The sequence below is a fragment of the Canis lupus genome, chromosome X, assembly GCF_048164855.1.
Source record: "Canis lupus baileyi chromosome X, mCanLup2.hap1, whole genome shotgun sequence".
Classification (NCBI taxonomy): domain Eukaryota; kingdom Metazoa; phylum Chordata; class Mammalia; order Carnivora; family Canidae; genus Canis; species Canis lupus.
This window is the reverse complement of record NC_132876.1, coordinates 66,951,543-66,964,800: the sequence shown is the minus strand read 5'-3', so window position 1 is coordinate 66,964,800 and position 13,258 is coordinate 66,951,543. Positions and strand designations below refer to the sequence as shown.

Here is a 13,258-nt window from a genome sequence, read left to right as displayed (position 1 = left end):
TTAAAATTACTGTCTTTCTAGAAGTGAGCTTTTTTATATCTAGGCTCTTTCTTTCCTGGGGAATGGAAGTAGGGGGTTAAGAGAAGACATGGCCTCAAATTGGTGATATAGCTTCCTCGGAACAACCTGGCCAATTTTATTATAGAGATAGACTTATTCTTCTGAGAAAAAGTTGACCCTGTTGTGGTTATTATATCTAAAATAGCTATCTAGGGGTGCCTAGGTGGCTCAGTTGGTTAAGTGTCCACTCTTAATTTTGGCTTAGGTCATGATCTCAGGATCCTGAGATGGAGCCCTGCATTAGGCTCCATGCTCATCAGGGAGTCTGCTTGAGATTCTCTTGCTCCCTTTGCCCTTTCCTCCACATGGGCTTGCTCACTTTCTCTCTCTCTAAAAATAAATAAATAAAACTTTAAAAAATGAAATGAAATAACTACCTAGATGGGGTGCATCATGAGCAGTGGATATATTCTTCTCTAAGAGGCCTCAGTGTCCTTTACAAAGTAATTTTACCACTACTTTCACTCCCTCTCCTGATTCTGATCAATGAATTAACCAAGTCATAACTGAGCACTGAGCCAGGCAGTATTACACAAGTACAGAGATTTAAAAATTTAGACTCTTGGGGGATCCCTGGGTGGCGCGGTGGTTTGGCGCCTGCCTTTGGCCCAGGGTGCGATCCCGGAGACCCGGGATCGAATCCCACGTCGGGCTCCCAGTGCATGGAGCCTGCTTCTCCCTCTGCCTGTGTCTCTGCCTCTCTCTCTCTCTGTGTGACTATCATAAATAAATAAAAATTTAAAAAATTTAGACTCTTAAGCCCTTGCTGATCTACAGGGAAGAAAGACTAAAGTGGATAAAAAATAGGTTTCACACAAAGCAGTTATATTCCAAGAGCAAAATGAGGGGTACTGATAGTTAATATTACAGTTCAGAGAAGGGGAAGATGCTGTGGTCACAAAAGCTTTCAAAACTAAAGTCTTAAAATATGGGTAAAATTTCGAGTGGTGAAGAGGGGAAGTGGTCAAGGGCAGCCCAGGCAAAAATAAAGATACACAGAAAAGGTATTATGGAATACTATGTAAATTGATTTTAGGTGAAGTAGAAGGAGGGTAGTGAGAAACGAGGCTGGACCAGACACAGGCACCCAGGAATGGTTTGATCTAGCTAAAGAGCTTGGATTTTAATCAGGAAGCAGTGGCAGCTGTTTGATATTTACAGTCTTGATTGCACTGTCACTTCTATATGTTCCAGCTCCTCTACTGGATTCTAAGGTACTTCAAGATGAGAATGGTATCCTATGTCTTTGTACTTCCAGAGTACCTAGCAGTGTAAATGAAAGGACCAGAGATATGAAGGAGGAGCTGGCAGTTGATTTATGAGCTGAATTCCTGATTTTGTTTGTCACCATATGTTAAATTATTTTTTTTAAGATTTTATTTATTTATTCATGAGAGACACACACAGAGAGACAGAGACACAGGCAGAGAGAGAAGCAGGCTCCATGCAGGGAGCCCAATGTGGGACTCAATCTCGGGTCTCCAGGATCACGCCCTGGGCTGAAGGCAGGCGCTAAACCACTGAGCCACCCGGACTGCCCACCATATGTCAAATTAGGTATATGAGACAGAAAGAGGTCCCACTATCCACCTGAAAATTTAGGATAAGTGAAAAACAACTGAAAACTTGAGTTGAACTTGAGGGAGACAGAGACAGAGAGAGACCGAGAGGTCCTTTGCCTATGTATGAAATCAAAGCCTCTTCAGAGAATGACATGCTCTTGAGGAATTCAAGCTTTGCTCTCTAACTAAAGGTGGTAAGAGAGGTCTTAAGACTTGTTCTCCTTGGGCATTTGTAAACTGTTATGCAAAGTTATTTGTAGGGCAAGTAGCCTTCGTGCAACCTCTAAAATTTTACCTTGTACAGTCTCTAACTTACAAATACTTGATCACAAATGATATTTCATATTGGCATCTACTGTCACCTCTACTCTTCTCTTCCCTTACATACTTCCCTCTTCTCCAAGGCCCCTGATGCAACAGGCAGTTGGGCCATTGAGAAGCAAATAAAGTGAATTTTCAGAAAATCTGTGGGAGGAAGGGGCAAAGTTAAACTTTGGAGAAATAAAGTAGGTAAGAGTAGGTTCCCAAGTAGGTCTTGACCTCTGTCCCTAAATATCTTTCATCAAATGGCCTGAATTATTCTCATAAATTTGTTATACTGCCTGAAAACAAACTATATGAAATCACTTTTAGATTAATAAGCACCTTCTTTCTATGTATATAAATACCTCTAGTAGAGTTAGAACAGCTACTAGACTTTTATTTATTAGTATAGTTATGTCAAATAATGGTCCATTGCCTACAGGCTATAATTAGCTTACTTTGCCTCGTGACACATAAATATTAGGATATCTGGAACTGAGAGTTTAGGTTCTGGTAGCAAGGGTAGGTCATTCTGTGAGGCCTAGCAGACTTTCGTGGTATGATAGGAAGAAATTTAAGATGGCCTTCTAAAGATTCCTGGGTTCCTTGTGTACACACACACCTTTTATCAGTTATTTGATCAAACACTCATCTAGTGTTTTTGCAGATGAAATTAAAGTCCTAAATCACTTGACCATAAAATAGATTTTATGGGTAGGCCTGATCTAATCAATGGGATCTTTCTTTAAAAGTAGAAAGTTTCCTCAACTAGTGACAATGCAGGCAGTCAGAGATTTGAAGTACTAGCGGGATTTGATGTGTAAAAAGTTTTTTGTTGTTGATTTGAAAATGGAAGAGGATAAATGGAAAGGAATGTGAGCCGCCTTTTGGAGCTAAAAGTGGTCCTTGATTGACAGCTACTCAGTTCTACATATGCAATAATTGAATTTTGTTAACTTGATTGAGCTTGGAAGAAGACCATGAGGCCCAGATGAGAATTGCAGCCCTGGGCAATACCTTTATTTAACCTTGTGAGACCTGAGTAGAGGATTCAGTTAAACTATACCAGACCTCTAACTCATGGGAACTGTGAGCTAATAAATGGCTATTATTTTAAGCCACTGGTTTTGTGTTATTTTGTTATGTTAGCAATAGAAACTAGTACGTAGGTAGGTGATCTCTTAGGATGAACCTGAGGGTTTTGGCACTCAAGAGCCTGAAAGAGGAGCTCTGTAAAGCAAGGGGCTACAAAAAGTAAACTTACCTATTTGAATATTTTGTTGGTGGACTGGCTCTCTGCTCAAGAAAAAGAGCTTGGATTTTTTCCCTTCCCTCCCCCTATATTCCATCCCATGAACAAGACCTTCTTCTAAGACCTAATGCTTGGATCAGTTCTATTATTCCTATGGTTTAGTTCTACAAAAGTTTGATTTCTACAGTCTGGCCTGAGAGTTTAATTAATATGCATAATGCTGTTTCTATGGGAAGATGCAGTCTGAGTTCCCAAGAACTTAAAATCAAGTTTTTGGAACAAAACCCACTCGTTATAAAAATAGACTGTACTCATTTTAATAGAATATAAAGCCATAAGCCAAAGGGATATGCATATATATATATACATATATGTGTATATGTATGAAATATATATACGTAGTTCAAAGAACCTGAGAGCTGTTATTTGGGAGTGAAAGGGAGAGGAGGAACAAGTCTTTTAACAAGGCCTCTTATAGTGTAGTATATCATGGATCTTGATCCTAGTTGCCTATATTTCAATCCTAGCTCTGTCACCTGCCAGTTATGTGACTTTGGGCAAGTTGCTTAATCTCTCAGTGCCTCCTGTTCTCCATCTATATAATGGGATAGTAGAACAATCTCATAGGGTTTCTGAACAAATAAGAGCAGATACACATAAAGTTCTTAGACTAATACTTGGCATACAACATAAGGGTTAGTTATTACTGTTATAAAACCTCAGAAACGTTTATTCTTTCTTTTTTTAATAAATTTTTCAGAAACTTTTTTATAGTGTCTTTTGCCTCTTAGCTTTCTTAGACATAGCAGTTCAGTTTAGGGGTGCCTGGCTGGCTCAGTTGGTGGGGTATACAACTCTTGATCTTGGGGTTGTGAATTGAAGTCACATGTTGGGTGTAGAGATTACTTAAAAATAAAATCTTGAGGAAAAAATCTAAATTAGTTCATCTTTAAAACTTTAGTTATTTTAGCATCCAGGAATTTACAGTCTTGGAATGTTAGGACTATCTTTAACCATTCCACCCAGAGATTCTCTAGGCTAAGGCAAAGTTAGTATGTTCTTTTTATGTAGACCAAATTCTATCCACCTCAATAGAGGCCTGATACCTTTCTGTGTAGTCACTAAGGAAGAGCAATTCATATTTGTTTGTTTGTTTGTTTAAGTGAAAGAGTATAAAGGTGAGGAGAGTAAAGCAGGAGATGACTTTTAAAACCTCAGTCTTTAGGGTATGCCTAGAATCTAAGTTTAAAGTGTGAAAGTGATCTGATTGAGAAGCCTGAGATCTGAATGAGGATATTATGACTAAATTTAGAATTTTGCTTTTCACTCTGTGGCTGAAGCTTTCAACCCTAATTCAAAATGCACAGCCCATTTGAGCCAACTTGCAACACTCTGGCATATCAAAAACAAATAACAAATAACCATCCTTGTCACAGAGGACCTAGTTTTAAGAACAGCATAAGATAACTTAAAAAGCTTATTAGGGACGCCCGGGTGGCTCAGCAGTTGAGCATCTGCCTTTGGCTCAAGGTGTGATCCCGCGGTCCCTGGATGGAGTCCCACATTGGGCTCCCTACATGGAGCCTGCTTCTCCCTCTGCCCATGTCTCTGCCTCTCTCTGTGTGACTCTCATGAAAAAATAAATAAAGTCTTTAAAAGAAGTTTTTTTAAAAAAAGCTTACTAAAGAAGCCACAAGAGGTATCGGCAGCACATAGCTTTTTCTAAACATTTTTACGAGATAAATGCAAATAAATCACAGACATGTTTTGTATTTTCCTGAAATTAAACAGAGTACAATAGGCAATGAGGTCTAGTTCACATTTGAATAGACTGAGTTTTTTGTTTAGAAGTGATCAATAATGCCATTATTATTCTATTTGGCAAAAAAGCAAGAGGCTGGCAAAGAACTTATGAAAAGGAACTCTAGTATATCCCAGCACAGTTGTATATATCATTTAACTAAGGATGTAGTTACTGACTCCTGCCTCCTTTATACCTTTCAAGTGTTGACTGTGTTTTTGGAAATACCCAAGAAAGCAGATTTTGAGGGGTATGAGGGAGGACAGAAAATGAAACTCATCCAAGCATATCTCTTATAGCTCCAGCACTGTGAGACAAGGAGAATAGGCAAGTCCCTGTGTGTAGAAGTTGTAGGATGTAGTGAAAAGATTATGAAACCTGGATTCTAGTCCTCACTACCATTCAGCATAACCTCAGTTTTCTCATGTGTAAAAATGAGAATACCAATCTCTACTTAATCAACTCAAATGAGTATTGTGAACATCCAATGAGATCATGGGTGAGAGAACATGCTTGTAAACTATAAAGCACTGTGCAAGCCCTAAAACTTCCCCTCCTCTGTGCATTACCTCATACATTTATCACAATACTTGACATTGTACAAAATGAGGTCTTTACTGGTCTATCTCTCCTACCAGATTGTGAAGTCATTAAAGGCATGGAACATGTCTATCCTTTTCGCTGCTATACGCCTGCACCTAGCCCAGAGCCTGACACAAAGTAGGTAGGTATTTAATAAATATTAAATTGATCATAGGAAATTCATATTAAAAAGTCACAGGTATTTTTTAAGATTTTATTTATTCATGAGAGACACACAGAGAGACAGAGATATAAGCAAAGGGAGAAGCAGGCTCCCTATGGGGAGCCCAATGTGGGACTCATCCGGGACTCCGAGATCATGCCCTGAGCCAAAGGCAGATGCTCAACTGCTGAGCCACCCAGGCTTCTGAAAAGGCACAGTTTGCTTTTATGGCCCTTAAGATTTTTTCCCAGACTTTTTTCATCCCTGGTGCTCCTTCTGTTTCAGAGCCTTATTGTCTGACACTTTCCTATTAAGAAACACTCTGGAGAAAATAACCAATAACTTTACTACAAGATGTCAATAATGGACAAAACTTACTGAGATATTTTCTTCTTCCTCTTGAAGAATTAGCATTCCTTTTTTTTATGAATTTATTTTTTATTGGTGTTCAATTTGCCAACATATAGAATATCACCCAGTGCTCATCCAATCAAGTACCCCTCTCAGTGCCCAGATCACCCAGATCACCCAGTCACTCCGACCCCCCGCCCACCTCCCCTTCCACCACCCCTAGTTCGTTTCCCAGAGTTAGGAGTCTCTCATGTTCTGTCTCCCTTTCTGATATTTCCCAAGGAATTAGCATTCTAAAAGGAGTGAAGAATTTAGGCTAAAGGGACAATCTTTAATGGTTGGAATTTCAGGCAATTTTGGGCAACATCTGAGTTTATGCAAGAAGCCTTTGGGAGTCACTGATTTCCAGAGCCAGGAAGGGTGAAATATGGCATTTGCCTTGGATGTAAAATTTAAGAGAGCATCAAAAACTCAGTAATAAATAAGATTTCAATATTTGTTTACTCATTTAGTTTCATTGAGATATAATTTACATACCATAAAGCTCACTCCTTTATTTTTTTAAAGATTTATTTATTTATTCATGAAAGACACAGAGTGAGAGACAGAGGCAGACACATAGGCAGAGGGAGAAGCAGGCTCCATGCAGGGAGCCTGATGTGGGACTTGATCCCAGATCCTGAGATCCCAGGATCACGACCTGAACCAAAGACAGGTGCCCAACCGCTGAGCCACCCAGGCTTCCCAAGCTCACTCCTTTTAAGTGCACAATATAGTGGTGCCTGGCTGGCTCAGTCAATAGAGCATGCAATTCTTGATCTCAAGGTTGTAAGTTCAAGCTCTATGTTGTGTGTAGAGTTCACTAAAAAAATACGTAAATAAAATTGTAAAAAAAAATAAAGTGCACAATACAATGATTTTTAGTATATCTAGAGTTGTGCAATCATCACAATAATCTATTTTTAGGACATTTTCACTGCCCCAGAAAGAATCTTTGGACCTTATAAGTGTCAGTTCTCATTTTCATCAACCCCTAACCTCTCTCCTCCTAGCCCTAGGCAACCACAAATATTTTGTGTCTCTATATATTTGTCTGTTCTAGACATTTCGTGTAAGTTATAGAATATGTGGTCTTTTGTGATTGGCTTCTTTAATTTGGTATAATGTTTCCAAAATTCATCCAATGTGTGAATATACTAAATTTTGTTTATCCATTCATCAGGTGATGGACATTTGACTCATTTCCACTCTTTGGCTATATGAATAATGCTATTATGAACAAGTTTTTCTGTGGGCATGTTTTTCATTCTCTTGGACATATACTTAGCAGAAGAACCTTTGGATCATATATTAACTCTAGGTTTAATTTTTTGAGGAACTGCCACACTATTCCTCATTTTACATTCTCTCTCTTTCTTAAAGATTTTATTTATTTATTCATGATAGACACAGTGAGAGAGAGAGGCAGAGAGACACAGGCAGAGGGTGAAACAGGCTCCATGCCGGGAGCCCAACGCGGGACTCCATCCCGGGACTCCAGGATAGGCAGGCGCTAAACCGCTGAGCCACCCAGGGATCCCTTCATTTTACATTCTCACCAGAAATACATGTATGAAGGTTCAGTTTCTCCACATTCTTGCCAATGCTCGTTGTCTTTCGGTTATGGCCATTCTAGTAGGTGTGAGGTCATGAATGCAATATTTCTTTAAAATTAAAAAAAATTTTAAATTTTATCCATTTATTCATGGGAGACACATGGGGGTGGGGGCAGAGACACAGGCAGAGGGAGAAGCAGGCTCCATGCAGGGAGCCTGATGCGGGACTCAATCCCAGGACTCCAGGATCATGCCCTGGGCTGAAGGCAGGTGTTAAAATGCTGAGCCACCCAGGGATCCCCTAAAATTAAAATTAATGTAAAAATCTATGATGAACAAAATATTGAAACTTTTAATAAAAACAGAAACTGCAGTGCTGTGCTGAGCCATATTAGAGCCTGAGGCAAAAGGAAATATGTGTGTTCCCATATACATGTTTCTACTTATTTTTTTGTTTCTACTTATTTTTAATGGTCATGAAAAAAAACTTTGAAAGTACATTTTATGAATGCAAAGAGATATGAATATTCTTCCTGAATCTGAACATAAAATAAAAAGAAAAGTAAATAGCCTCTGGTGTGATTCCCTCCTGTGTGGCTGTTCTGTGGAACAGTAGTCGTGTGCCTCCTTCTGCCTTCTCTCCCAACTAAGTGCAAACTACCACCCCATGGAAGATTCATTGGACATGGACATGAGCCCCTTGAGGCTCCAGAACTATCTTTTCGGTTGTGAAGTAAAAGCTGACAAAGATTACCACTTTAAGGTGGATAATGATGAAAATGAGCACCAGTTATCTTTAAGAACGGTCAGTTTGGGAGCTGGTGCAAAGGATAAATTGCACATTGTTGAAGCAGAGGCAATGAATTATGAAGGGGGTCCAATTAAAGTCACACTGGCAACTTTGAAGATGTCTGTACAGCCAACAGTGTCCCTTGGGGGCTTTGAAATAACACCACCTGTAGTCTTACAGTTGAAATGTGGTTCGGGGCCTGTGCATATTAGTGGACAGCACTTAGTAGCTGTGGAGGAAGATGCAGAGTCAAAAGATGAAAAAGAAGAGGATATGAAACTCCTTAGTATATCTGGAAAGCATTCTGCCCCTGGAAGTGGTAGCATGTTTCCACAGAAAAAAGTAAAACTTGCTGCTAATGAAGATGATGATGACGACGACGACGACGACGATGATGATGATTTTGATGAATATAAACACAAAAATCTTCAACAAAATACTATCAAACTGAACCTGGGAACATATAAAGGGGATTATATGTCATGAAGAAGTGGAATTTATTACAGAAATACTAGATTGGTTCAATATATAAGAATCAATCACCCTATTAATAGAATAAAGTGCAAAAAACACATGATCATCTCAGTAGATGTAGGAAAAAACTTTAACAAAATCCAAACCCCTTTCATGACAAACAAAACAAAACAAAAAACACTCAACAAAGTAGGAATAGAAGAGAATTTACCCAAACTGAAGAAGGGCACCTTTGATGGCTGAATAATGGCTCCTGTTCTAATTCCTAGAAACTGTGAATATGTTACTATGTTATTTCACATAGTAAAATAGTCTTTACAAGATGTTAGTAAGATCTTAAGATGTGGAGATTATGCTGGATTATTTGGGTGTGCTCAATGTAATCACAAGTTTCCCTATAAGAGGAAGGCAGGGGATCAGAGTCAAAGAGAGAATATGAGAGATTAGAGACGATGTTACACTACTGAATTTGGAGATGGAGGATGGAGCCCATGAGCCACGGAATGCATGTAGTCTCTAGAAGCAAGAAAATGCAAGGAAGCAGATTCTTCCCTAGATCCTCCAGAAGAAACAGATCTCCTGACATCTTGTTTTTAACTAAGTGCAACTGATTTTAGATTCCCAACCTCCAGAAATGTTAAGAGAATAATTTTGTGTTACACTCAATCACTAACTTTGCAGTAAATTGTTATAGTGGCAATAGGAAGCTAATACAGCACCAATAAAAACCCTTTCTTCTTAGATCAGGAATAGGCCAAGGATATTTTCCTCTCACTACTTTTTTTTTAAAGATTTACTTATTAAAAAAAGAGATTTATTTATTTATTTGAAAGAGAGAGTGAGCACAAGTGTGAGGAGCAGAGGGAGAAGGAGAAAGAATCCCAAGCCAACTCCACGCTCAGCAGGGAACCTGCTATGGGGCTCAATCTCTTGACTCTGAGACCAAGACCTGAGACCAAGGGTTGAACACTTAACTGACTGTTCCACACAAGCACTCCTTACTCTTCCTCTTCTATTCTATTCACTCTTGTAGTAGAGATTCTGTCCAGGGAAATTAGGAAAGAAAAGGGTATAAAATAAATCCAAATTAAGAAAGAAGTAAAACTTCACTGGATTCTACCCTTGAAATTAATAATACAGTATAAATCAACAAATTGAATTTAAATTAAAAAAGAAATAAATAAAACTATATCTACTTTTTTTTTAAGATTTTATTTATTTATTCATGAGAGACAGAGAAAGAGGCAGAGACACAGGCAGAGGTCGAACCAAGCTCCATGCAGGGAGCCCGGGTCCCCAGGATCACGCCCTGGGCTGAAGGCAGTGCTAAACCACTGAGCCACCCAGGCTGCCCCTCTATCTACTTTCAAATGTCATAATTTTGTATACAGAAAATTCTAAGGAATCCATAAAAATACTAGAACTAGAACTAATACATCATTTTGATAGGGTTGTACAATACAAAACCAACATACAACAGTTATATTTTCACACATTTGCAATGAACAATCTGAAAGTGAAATTAAGGAAGCAATTTTATTTAAGGGATGCCTGGGTGGCTCAGTGGTTGAGCATCTGCCTTCAGCTCAGGGTGTGATCCCAGAGTTCTGGGATTGAGTCCCACATTAGGCTCCTACATGGAGCCTGCTTCTCCTCCCTCTGCCTGTGTCTCTGCCTCTCTCTGTATCTCTCATGAATGAATAAATAAATAACCTTTAAATTTTTTAAATTTAAAATAGCATCAGAAACACTTAGGAATAAATTTAACAACAAAGTACAAAACTTATACATGAAAAAGGTACAAAATATCATTAATAAAAATTTAAGAACTAAATATGTGGGAAAACATCCATTCCATGTTCACGGATTGGAAGACTTAATACTGTTATGATGTTGATACTCTGCCAAATTTTGTACACATTCACCACAGTCCCTATTGGTGCACCTGGATAGCACAGTTGGTTAAGTGTCTGCCTTCGGCTCAGGTCATGATACCAGGGTCCTGAGGCTGAGCCCTGCTTTTCCCTCTCCCTCTGTTACTCCCCCTGTTTGTGTTCTCTCTCTCTCTCAAATAAATGCACAAAATCTTAAAAAAAAAAAAAAAGAAAACCAGATCCTATCAAAATTCCAGCTTGATTATTTCAAAAATTGCCAAGGTGATCCTAAAATTAATATGAAACCACAAAGGACCAGAATATTTATTTTTTAAAATATTTTATTTATTTGTTCATTAGAGACACAAGGAGAGAGAGGCAGAGACATAGGCAGAGGGAGAAACAGGCCCCATGCAGGGAGCCTGATGCAAGACAGGATTCCAAGACTCCGGGATTATGCCCTGAGCCAAAGGCTCAACCGCTGAGCCATCCAGGAGTCCCAGGACCAGAATACTGAAAACAATCCAGAAAAAAAGGAATACAGTTTTAGCACTCATACCTCTTAATTCTAAAACTCACTTCAAAGCTACAGTAATCAAGATTTGTGTTAGAGTCATAGGTTAGAAATATAAATAAATGAAATAGAATTGAGAGTTCAGAAATAAACCTTTAAAAAAAAATAAAAGAAATAAACCTTCACATTTTATGATCAATTACCTACAAAGAAAGACTGGTTTTTTAAACATATAGTGCTGTAACAACTGAATATTTACATGTGAAAGAAAGAAGTTAGATACCTTTTTTCCACAATATACAAAAAATATTTCAAATTAGATTAACAATCTAAGTGTAAATGATAAAACTATAAAAATCTTAGAAGAAAACTTAGGTGTACATCTTCATGCCCTTAAGTTATAGAATAGTTCCTTAGATATGATATCAAAAGTCCAAGGAATGAAAGGAAAAACTGATAAATTATACTTAATCAAAATTAAAATCTTTTGTGCTTTAGATGACACATCAATAAATTGAAAAAATCCATAGAAAAAGAGAAAATATTTGCAAACCACATATCTGATAATGAACACATATCCAGGTATATATATATATATATATATTTCAACTCAATAGTAAAGGACCAATAATCCAATTGGAAAATGAGCAAAGGATATGAATAGACATTTCTCCAAAGAAGATGTGCAAATGGCCAATAAGTACATACAAAGATGCTCTACTTTGTTATCCATCAGGGAAATGTAAATCAAAACCACAATGAGATACTACTTCACACCTACTAAGCTAACTATAATTAAAATGACAAATGTTAATGAAGATGTGGAGAGATTGGCACTCTGATACTTGCTGGTGGTGATGTTAAAATGGCACAGTGCCTTGGAAAACAGTTTGCAATTCTTCAAAGGGTTCAACATAGGGCTACCATATTATCCAGCAATTCTATACCCAGTTATATGCCCAAGGGAATTGAAAATGTATCCACACAAAAACTTGTACACAAATGTTCATAGCAGCATTATTCATAAGAACTAGTAAGTGGAAATAATTCAAACATGCATATTGGAAAACAATATGTTGTGTTTCCATACAATGAGATATTATTTAATCATAAAAGGAATGGAAAAAAGATAAAGTACTAATATATGCTATATCATGCATAAGCCCTGATAATATCATGCTAAGCGAAAAAAGCCAGTCACAGAAGACGACCTGCTGTATTATTTAATTTACAGGAAATTTTCAGAAGGGATCTGAAATACATAAAGACAGAAAATAAATTAGAATTTGCCACGGACATGTTTTTCTTTTAAAAAGCTTTTATTTATTTATTCATGATAGACACACACAGAGAGAGAGAGAGAGAGAGAGAGAGGCAGAGAGAAGCGGGCTCCCGTGGGACTGGATCCCGACCCCAGGATCATGCCCTGAGCCAAAGACTCAACCGTTGAGCCACCCCAGGCATCCCAATGCCAGGGACTTGTTTGTGGGAGGAAGGAGAGGGGATGAGTGATTATGGGTGTATGGAGTTTCCTTTTGGGGTAATGAAAATGTTCTGAAATTAGATAGTGGTGGTGGTTACACAAATCTGTGAGTGTACTAACAACTACTGAATCATACTCCTTGAAATGATGAATTTTATAGTATGTGAATTACGTTTCAACAAAAGATCTTCAGGACAGGTCAACTTTACACAGAGGAAGTTGTGTGATTTTACAAGTCTCATTATACATCTTCATTTTGTATAAATGCCCTCAACAGTTCAAAGCACATTTATAGATGTCTTCTTGTTGTTGTTCTTCCCATACCCTACATCACTTAGTACAGTGCCTTGCAACATGTATCATCTTAGAAATCATTTTAGGTGTGAAATGTATGTACTATATGTATTAAATACTTTTTCATCTTCTTGAGTCTTCTAATAAAAAACATTATCTA

At 38.0% G+C, this 13,258-nt stretch overlaps 1 pseudogene; it reads left to right on the top strand.

The window, feature by feature from the left end:
• Positions 1-8,336: 8,336 nt before the first annotated feature.
• LOC140628488 (nucleophosmin pseudogene) lies at positions 8,337-8,945 on the top strand (annotated as a pseudogene).
• Positions 8,946-13,258: the final 4,313 nt, after the last annotated feature.